General features: G+C 43.7%; 1 protein-coding gene across 1 annotated transcript in view; it reads left to right on the forward strand.

Annotated features, from left to right (window-relative positions):
• The window catches only part of STK35 (serine/threonine kinase 35), a 41,369-nt gene extending 32,916 nt beyond the window's left edge, over positions 1-8,453 (forward strand). The window contains exon 3 of the mRNA XM_089662567.1: positions 974-8,453. The gene's annotated coding sequence lies outside the window, so the exon portion shown is untranslated. The remainder of the gene's footprint in view (positions 1-973) is intronic.
• Positions 8,454-9,183: the final 730 nt, after the last annotated feature.

Consider the following 9,183-nt stretch of genomic DNA (forward strand, 5'->3'; position numbering starts at 1 on the left):
GCAACCTGCCTTTTGTCCCTCGAAGCAACTATAAGTTTAAATTGCAGGTAGAAGTGTGGAAAAAATAAAGTACTTTAAATGTTTGCATGTAGTGGTGGTTTTCTTGTGACTTGTGATGTGTTTGAACTTGTTAGAGAAATTGATTAGTCAAGTTTCTAGCACAATTTCCAGCAGTCATAGCCCTCCCTACGTATCCTTTTTATGTAACTGCCAGGGGAGGCAGTCTGGGAAATTTTAAGTCATTTGAATGACTGCTCCGAATCTACTGATGTCACATCCAAACTGGCAGCAGTTTTGGGGCTTCAACAGGCAAATGTTTAAAATATATGCATATAGAATCCTGTGGGAAGATTTTTTTTGTGACTTGTGATGGGGGGTCTCTTTAAACAGTACTGCTGTGGCCTTATTTTAGTTGGTTTCCAGCTGGGAATGCTGTAGGTTACTTAGTGTTACCGAACCCATGACCCTGCATTCACAATATCCAGTCTTCCACAATACGTGGAACATGGAAATGCAATTTTAGTAAATACCTTATTAGCAATATATAGCAGTCTTGTGACTTCTATCAGTGTTCGGCCGAGCACTGGGTAAAGCTTGTAGGTGTTCTCCTCTGACTGTCCTATGAGGCTGCATGACCCCTGACCCTCTGGTCTGCGCTGATTGACCCTGTGCTGATCACATGCAACCTCCTCCCCCCAAAAACACCTCTAGCAATACACACCAGAGCATGTGCAGACTTGCTACTGTCACTCTGACAGATGGATTGGGGACAGGAAAAGAGGGGATCAGAGAAGACGGGATCAAACGGCCATTTTACACAATGAGGATTGACCCTTTAGATTCAGTGAATAACAAGCAAGACTGATTTTGTGGGCTTAGTAACACTTTAAATGGATCTTTATGTAGGTGGCTATTGCAGATTGTTACCCTGCCTTAAAATTTTAGTTTAATTGTTTTTTTCTTTATTTTACAGGTTTAAAGTGGAATCAAGGCTTTGTGCTATCTTTCCAGGACCTGGACCCACTGCTGCACCTCCCTCTGCCTGCACGCTTGTGGATTCTGTGACTAGATCTATAAAATGTTCTAGAATAAAAATTGGAGCCTGATTTCAACATCCTCAACGATCACTGGTGCTAGCTACCCAACATTACCTTCCGTGGGAAATGCCCTGAACCCCCCCGTGGGCACGCACTGTTAATAGCTGCTGGTGAATCTTTAAAAGTTGGGTTGTAGGGTTTTCCAAGATGGGTGGAAGCCCCCTTCTGCTGCTGGTAGCATGAATCTGATAGGGCTGCTTTTATGGGTTATTGTAGAGCTTTTGACCTTTTTTTCTTTGGGGTGGCGTTGTTTGCAGCCAGTTTAAGGTGAGCTGTTCTGTGCCTGCGCATGGTCCCATATTAAAACATATCTGTCTTACAAGGATCCACTTCTATGTTTGGGGCTTGTAATATGGAGTGATCTTTTAAATGGGTCTCATTGGCCTGTCAGTGTCTATTTCCCACAATCCCTCTGCTTCTTACACGGTCACCTGCAAGTGGGTATGTTGAGAGGTAATTTGGGCTCACGTCTAGCATTGCTCTATCTCATGCACTTAATGTCTCAGGGATGTTGGATTCTAGAGGGTAGTCAGACCCTGTTCGTATGCAGTCACACTCCTTACCTGTGCCTCCTCACTTTATCCTCACAGCACCTTTTTATGTCTGCATGTACAGAGATGGCTAAACTTTTTGTTCTACCGAAGTGCCTACTTTAGAAGTCAATAACCTACACATGCAGTAGGTGAAACGAACTAGTCGAAGCGGTATTTGGAGCGGGAGCTTGCACTCGCTATCACTAACACTTGTGTTTGGAACACTGTGCCTTATTTTATTCTCGCTTCCAGCCTCTTCCAATCCCTTTCTCACAACCCTTCTGGGGTCCCTCTTTGCTCCTTTCCAGTTGGATGGGCTGCAGACTGCTCACTTTTCGATACCAATGATGGGATTGTAATCAAATGGGGGTAGTTGAGTCTATGCACAAATGTCATGGGCTAAGGTAAAGTGTTGTGCTTTTCAAAGTGAACTGTGTGTATATATATATACTATATTTATATATATATGGTATACACCTCTTGTAGAATGCTCTGAAGCCCAGAATATGCAAATGGTCAATTGAATTTCCTGAAGTTGTACTTGTTCCTTCCTACACCTCACTGTTCAGTGATAGTATTGGACCGACGATAATAGAAGGGGGCTGTGCCAAGTGTGGCTTTTAAGTAGCTTTATTATGGAGATCCCCATGAATGAACATTTCACGTCTTGGGGAACCCCTGCTAATTACAATCTACAGTACACTAGAATGAACAGAAAGTTAAAACAGAAGAATTAGTAAAATAAGGAATGTGGCATAGTCTGAATAATTGACACCTACTCTCATTTTAATTGATCATGAAATGTACAAAGGCCTGGCAAAGTGAAAATTGTAGTTTTCCCTTATAAGTGGTCACTTAAGTCCCCCTTGGTGAAATGCTCCTTTAATTTGGTGGCCAGTGGGAGGGGGGCCCTTTAGACTGGTGGCCAGTGGGAGGGGGGCTGTGTACATATGGCTTAAAAATCCAATATTGGTATTCCATTTCTGAAAGGAAAATAATTGTGTTCAAGGAATCCCAAGTAACCTCTGGCAGAAATGTAGGATTCCACTGGAACCAGGTTGAGAGGCTGAAATACCAGCTTCCAGTTTTTAGGACTCCACTACCAACATAAAGCTTTAGCTTCTGTCTTTTCAGTTTAAGACCTTTGAAGTGATTATACGTTCATTAAATGCTCCTATGTCGGAAGCATGTTTTTGGCATCTTTAGGGCTTTAGACAGTTTGCTCATTCCCCAACAATGTATACTTGCCAATCTGCACTCCTTTGCCACCTTCCCATACTATTGGAGCCCTGGCGCAATTGTAATGGAACTACAACTGCATGTGTTCTGCCAGGTCCAAATACGGACGCAAGGTGGGAGGCGGTGATATCACCTTTGGGTAGGTAGAGGAGCTTACCCATGAGGGCTCATGGCAGCGGAGTTGGGGGAAGGAATGCAGCTTGGTATATTTAGCTATTGATACACTGCCCTAAATGGGGAAAGAGACTCTTCAGGGCCCATCGTACTCTGAAAGCTTCCAAAAGCCAAGGGGGAGCAGAGCCAATGAGTGATCAATCTGACCTACAGTCATGCAAAGCAATTGCCAGTTTGGGACTTGTTGGCATTATGTAGCACATTACAAAGATGTGATGCATTGACATTCCTTGGTAAACAGCCTTGATAATCCTTTAAATTAGTAAGCACTTGTAAGGAACTAGTTTTACAGAATGCTATACAGCAAGCACTTATTTAATCTTGAAATTTTTGTTCAAAGGGAGCCCACCCGATCCTGGGAACTAGCTTCAGCTTCTGGCCAAGCTGGTGCGAAGTTTTAAACTGTTGGTTGGGCTTGCACAGATGTCCATACTAATTTGTGTTAAGGGTGCATCTGGAGTTGAAATGTGTAAGCCCAACAATTTCATAATCTTTGGGACCTGGACGGATTCTAAAGTGACCCCGTCTCTAGAAGGGAATAAAAACCAAACCAGATATTTTGCTTGCCTTTAGGTGGGTGGCAAAAGAACCTCACTCTCAAAGAGCTTTAGGTACTACTCTAATCCAACACTTTGGTAAGTGGTGTCCTCTGCTGGATGGTCTTCTGATGTCGCTACAGTCTTGGTGAGGAACCAGAGCACCCAGCAAGGCACACGCCATCAACATACCCAGAAGTGCTGGAATAGCACTGGAATAGCATTGGTGCCTGAAGCTCTTCAAGAGCAAAGCTTTTAACTTTCCCTTGCTGGAAAGGAGTGTAAAGTGACTTTTTTACATGCTGGCTTCTAAATTTGCTAAATACTATAAATGACTTATTACAGCTGGCCTACACCTTAATTAAACCTGTCTATTTTGAGCATTATAACTGGTCTAAAACATGCTCATGTTAGCTGCATTAGGTCTACTATTGCCGTAACAGGGGGCCTCAAATCTCTGGGCAGATAATCAGACTAGAGTGACAGGTTCTTGAAGTTATTGTGGAGAACCTTCACAGCATTTCTTGTGCTTGGTTGAGGATCTCTACAGGCAAGGACAGAACTTCAAGGGGCTCTTTGGGCCATACTGAATCTTTATAGCACAGCTTTGGGGTTTACTGTGCAGAATTGTGGGACATCTGCACTTCACTGAAAAATATGGACTGAAATTTGCCAGGTTATACTGCTGTCTAGAGAACTAGACACTGCCAAACTGGACCAGCTCAGGATAACCTCTACCATAATGCCTGTTTAATGTTGTCCTGGAGAGGATGCCTTTATCTCTGCTGTAAAGCCATTTTTTATCATCACAATGTCTTCAACCAAGAACTTAAATAGCTGCTAGTCTCCATGTGCAGCTGTCCTCTTTGGCTTCTGGGTTGCTGTTTGGACTCTGCTGGATTGGATCTTGCAGCGATAGCTTGGCACTGGGTTCATGTAGGGTGCTTTCCAGACTAATTTAAGTTTACTGTAGTGCTTTCAGGTCCAGAGCCATTGATGATACCTCAGCCCTTGCCCAAGCTTTGAAGACTTCCTTTGAGCAAGCAGGTTGGGCTGCACACTAGGAGCTGTTTTACTTTGGTTGATAGGCATGTTAAGTTCACCTGATTTCCACCATGGAAGGTGAAGCCCTTTTGTATGGAGTGCAGATGTCAATGGTTGTGTCCATGCTGTTTGCCCTTTCCTGCCTTATTGCAGCAGCAAAACTTCTCCCCACTACTGCTCCTGTTGCAATGAGCCATGGGAATCCTGGTCTTTAGTCCATTCCTGCTGCCTGCAGTAGCTTTGGTCACCTCCAGCCATCTTCCCTTCATTTGCTGTAATTGATCCCTTGTCATAGAATTTGTAGGACGAGTGGCTGTAGCTTTTTAACTTTAGCCGGGAAGCCTTCAGCAACAACTAATCTCCCACATGGGTCCAATGTCAATGCACATGCATATGGTGCATTGGTTAAAGTTCTGAACTGTGGAACCTGCATCTGGTCTGCATGGCCTTTGATGTTTAAGGATCTACTAATCGAGGAGGGATACTGGTAGCAAAAGCACATGCTTTCATCAGATCTACAATGGATGTCACACTGGGGAGCAATCCCAGGCAACTTCGTTGCAGATGCTTGGCTGTTTGGTGTCCTGATCCAGTCAATTGACTGTCCTGCTTGGAGGGTCATCTGTATTCACACAATACCATGTCAGTGGCATGCAATAACCAGAGCTTTCACCATGGCAGTAGATTGCAACCTGTCCTAGGTGGAAAGTTAAATCTCAACTTTGTCATGTCAGGATATGTACCTCCAGGTCTATTAAACTGGACAGGCTATTCTCCAGGTACATGGAAACGGGGTGCTTTGGTGGCTCCATGGGATCTGCACACTGATTTATCCCTCTCCTTCCCTAAAAGGATCCTTTCAAGACTGAGGCATGGTACTTCCTCCTTGCCTAAGCTAGTTTTCTGCCTTTCACCTCAATCGGGATATTCTTCCATCCATCTGTTTGACTCCAGTTCACAAAAATTACATTTCCCTTGTAGAATGTGACTTTGGTTTTGTCCCTTTAGCTGCTTTTATAAACTGATTCCCTTTGTCTTCCTAGGTCCCCTTGAGGCCCCATTCACACTTCACATAGCAGGAACGGGTATGTTTTTTTGGCGGTTTACATGTTTTTCTGTCTTGCGTAGGGCAGCCCATTTGCATCTGTCAAGCAAAAGAAGCTCCTGCATCTTTTCGATGACAAGCTTCACAATTTTTTTCACGCATTTTGCTGCATGACAGTCACACGATTTGCCATGATTTTAGTGCAATTTGGAATCACAGGCAGAATCATGCTAATGGGGCCACAAGATGCAGACGTTGCACTTAAAGTGGAAATTGAAGTTCTGCTGTATCACTTCAGGCTGGCCTCTTTTTTGCCGGTATAGCTATCTAAAACATTACAAATACGTTCCTATAATGTTTAAAATCCAGTAGTAATCTCACTCTTCTCTGCACATGCTCAGTTCTTTTTTGACTGCCAAAAATCAGAGCTGCTAGAGGCCCATCTTTTGACAGATTTACAGCTGCTCAGGACTTGAGCAAAATGGCAGCTTCTGGCAAGAAGAGGCACCATGCTGGAGGCAATTTTCACACTTAATTTTGGCAGCATAATGTGGAAGGTGTTCCTAGCTACATATCGAGTTGTCATGGATAAATTTCTCCTTTAAAGCATCTAAGCCAGACCTTCATCCAAGCTTATGCTCCTAAGGATCAGGTTCATCCATTTCCTGGGAAGGCATACTTTCCTAGATCTGAATGTGTCTTGGGTATTTGGGAACAAGCAATGGTTTCCAAAATTTGCAAGGCTCCCACCTGGTCTCCTGTTTATTCTACCAGGTGGTTGTTGCAGCTTCATCTGATGCCAGCCTCGGGCCCTGGGTCCATCAGGTGGTTCTGAGCTGTAGGCAGTCACCAGTTTTCTTGGGAGCCTGTTTGCACTTGCCCACCCTTCCACTGGGGCTGTTTGTGGACATTCCAAAGGTGAGCCTTCTGTGTCCCTCAATGGTTGAGCAAGCAGATAAGATCTTTCTACCTACAAGAATCTTGAGGTACATGGAATCCCACCCCTGTTTGACCATGCTCTTAGTTCTACTTTACTACAAGACTAAGGTGTTGATCGAAGGGGGTTATCCTATGCCTGGTTTTAAGTTTGCCAGTGTCCAATTCTGTTAGGCAGCAGTAAAATCTGAACGTGAAAGTGTTCTCAATGGACGCCAAGAGGTGGCGGTGAGTACAAATCCTATTTTCAGTACAAGTTTGGTTTACATTAAGCTTATGGATGAAGCGCTCTATGGACACTAAGTGCTCGCAAAGACATGGCCAGCCACTTCCAGAAATGAGATTTAGCTGATCAATGAAGAGAATTCTGCAGCTAGATGGCAGTAACAATTTGCAAGTAAACCTGTACTCACGTAAGGTAAGCAAGATGGAGTAATGAGGGCTAGAATTTCTTTTCTGGAGAAAATGTTACATTGGGCTTCCTCCATTGCTGAAGGGGTAATATAGGCATTTGGTTAAAGGGAGAAGTAGGCAGTTTAAAATTTGATCCTTTATAAAATTGCATTACCAAATGTCGAAGAAAACTGCTGCATTTTCTCCGAGAAGTTAATTTTAGTCCTATGTAATGTGTGGTTTTTTTTTTGTAAATCTTCCAGTATTTGTACCCTGGAATGACTTGGCTCTGCAGTGTTCCCTGCTGCCCTTTGTGATTCCAGGGTTATAGACCATTTGGGAAAAGCTTTGCTCCAGTATTTGTACCCTGGAATGACTTGGCTCTGCGGTTTTTTCTGCTGCCCTTTGTTATTCAAGGGTAATAGACCATTTGGGAAAAGCTGTGTTCCAGTATTTGTACCCTGGAATGACTTGGCTCTGCAGTGTTCCCTGCTACCCTTTGTGATTCCAGGGTAATAGACTATTTGGGAAAAGCTTTGTTCCAAGATTTGTACCCTGGAATGACTTGGCTCTGTGGTGTTCCCTGCTGCCCTTTGTGATTCCAGGGTAATAGACCATTTGGGAAAAGCTTTGTTCCAGTATTTGTACCCTGGAATGACTTGGCTCTGTGGTGTTCCCTGCTGCCCTTTGTGATTCCAGGGTAATAGACCATTTGGGAAAAGCTTTGTTCCAGTATTTGTACCCTGGAATGACTTGGCTCTGAGGTTTTCCCTGCTGCCCTTTGTGATTTCAGGGTAATAGACCATTTGGGAAAAGCTTTGTTCCAGTATTTGTACCCTGGAATGATTTGGCTCTGAGGTTTTCCCTGCTACCCCTTGTGATTCCAGGGTAATAGACCATTTGGGAAAAGCTTTGTTCCAGTATTTGTACCCTGGAATGACTTGGCTCTGCGGAGTTCTCTGCTGCCCTTTGTGATTCCAGGGTAATAAACAATTTGGGAAAATAAGTTCAAATAAGTCACCTCAAGAAGACTTTGAGGGCACTTAGTCTGGCTACTTTGGGATTGTCTACTGAAAGCCAGCCTATTAGGCGTGGGTGGCCTACACACTAACCCCTTTCCTTTCTGCAGGACTCAAGTGAAGGGCCTTTGTACACCTAGCCCTAGTTAGCTTGATGTGAACATTCCTTATTGCTGCTGTCTTGTGCTATTACATATTCCACAATCTTCACCAGGTTCCTCTATTAGTACACCCCCCTGGTGGGCAGACCACCCCGCCACACCCCGCCCTGTCCCTTGTTTTGCACATTTGCTGGTGACAGGACCTTTAGTTTTTTGTTTACAATATGTATTTATGTTCCTTTTACACTGTATCTCCCCCCTGATGTCTGAATGGTATTTTTTGTTTTATGCAAGTTGTATGTTTTGTGAATTTAAATAAAATGATATACAAAATGGTTTCTGAACATTTTTTTGGGAGACCTGCAAACTGACTTTAGCTTCTGTAGCTATTTGGCTATCTATTTGCAGTCTAAAACTGTTGTGTAGCTGAAATGTCTAGTCATAAAATAAAAGGGTAATTTATTCTAGGTTTTGACTGGCTGCCATGGATTATTACAGGTATTTGTATAGCGTCAGTTTACGCAGCACGTTACATATTGTACATTCACATCAGTCCCTAACCCTCAAGGGGTGTACAATATAAAGTCCCTAACTTATATTCATACATACAGACCAAGGCCAATGTAGACCAGATCCAATTAACCTACCTGCATGTCTGGAGTGTGGGAGGAAACCAGAGTACCCAGAGGAAACCCGCACAGGGAGAACATGCAAACTCCAGGCAGGTGGTGCAGTTGGCATTCGAATTAACGATCCTAGTACTGCCAGGCGGAAGTGCTAACCACTTGGCCACCATGCTGCCATAGATGCCTGTAAGGCAATGGTTAGCTATGGTGCTTTTTCCACTTTCCGCATCAGCTCCCTTGTAAGAAAAAAAGCCTTAACCCCTTTGTTAGGACAGTGTTCAAAACTAGTTATATCAGATCTACCTGCACAGTATAGACGGGGTTAATTGTGGCAAATGCACCTTCCCAGACAGTCAAATTGAACTAGTAGGATTTGACAGTGCTGGAGGTTCCAGGAAAAGGAGATAAAGCTGGTCTTAAACAGATCGGCATTCAGCTGG

Source organism: Staurois parvus, unplaced genomic scaffold, assembly GCF_062004578.1.
Source record: "Staurois parvus isolate SC_StPar_1 unplaced genomic scaffold, SC_StPar_1.0 ptg001490l, whole genome shotgun sequence".
Classification (NCBI taxonomy): Eukaryota; Metazoa; Chordata; class Amphibia; order Anura; family Ranidae; genus Staurois; species Staurois parvus.